The following is a 1,285-nucleotide window of genomic DNA, read 5'->3' as shown; positions in this document are numbered from 1 at the left end:
ACTGGTTTTGAACTCTTGAGCTCAAGTGATCCGCCTGCCTCAGTCTCCCAGAGTGCTAGAATCATAGGTGTGTGCCACCGTGCCCAGCCCTTCTTATGAGCTTTTATGCTCAAACTTGTAAGTAAAATACAGAGTTTGGGGGAGTGCTGGGCTACATTTGGAACAACTACCCAGCATTGTGTGTTGTAAATGTCCAAATGAGGAATCCAAAGGGCTGTATTCCCTGAAATAGTTCACTTGGTGATTGTGACCAGGCAGGGTGCAGATCTTTCTGTGTGCTCAGCTGTTGAAGGAATTTCTTGGAATATAGCTCTTTTAATAGTTCTTTCCTGTCTCTAGTAGTCCCTTGGGTACTTGAGTCAAAGCCTGGTCTAAATGGGATTGTCATTGGAAAGGCATTAGGATACAAGTGGACAGGAACCTCTGGTGTGAGGCTTGAAGCATCTGTGTCCCAGCAAAGGGCTGTTACTACAATCCCAGTCAATATTACAGCCTCTTAGAAGGTTTAAAGATAAATGTGCATTTCACTTTTCCAGCATTTATTCAAATTTCAATTAAAAATTAATCGTATATTATTTAAAATTTGCTATTTGCCTCTCTGGAGGTTATAAGCCCATGAGGGCTTCTGAATTATAATTTGCACAGAACTAAAAATAAGACTCCAACACACATACAATGAACACATGTTAAGGATTTTAACTCATTAATTAATGAGGGAACCAGTAAGAGGTTATGACTGGACTGGTTCAAAGGGTGGGATGAAGAACGGACATTTGCATAGGCAATCAGGAATCTGAAAAGAATATTCTCTAATAGACGCCAAACTTGTTAATTTCCTACAGGCAATAAAATGCTGTGTGTGGGATCATTCCTTGAAGGAGAGAAATGAATTGGTCCCTGCTGAGGATATTCATCTGTGTTGCTATTGGCTTTTTACAGTGTAACTTCTGCTCCCCCAGGATGGTAATGTGGCTTAGCAAACTGAAATTCAATCAAAAGCCTTCCCCCCTGTCGACTCTAGAAATTCCCAGAAGATCCATTAGATCACATTCCTCACTCTCCTTAAGGAGTGCCCCATCATCTCCTTTGTCCATTTCCAAGTCTTGGACGATTTCTTCTTACAGAGGAGACATCAGAATATGTCCAGCTCCTTAGTGAGATCTTTGCAGCCTGGAGCCTTCCAAATCCTTGAGCTGTAATATGTAAACACTTATGGAATGGACACACTTGTGGGTCCAATAGTCCTGCACTCCTAATTTATGAAATTGGAATTTTTTTTTTTTTT

Source organism: Otolemur garnettii, unplaced genomic scaffold, assembly GCF_000181295.1.
Source record: "Otolemur garnettii isolate 467f Iridium unplaced genomic scaffold, OtoGar3 scaffold00069, whole genome shotgun sequence".
In the NCBI taxonomy this organism is placed as follows: Eukaryota; Metazoa; Chordata; class Mammalia; order Primates; family Galagidae; genus Otolemur; species Otolemur garnettii.
The sequence above is the reverse complement of the archived record's forward strand: the minus strand, read 5'-3'. Positions refer to the sequence as shown.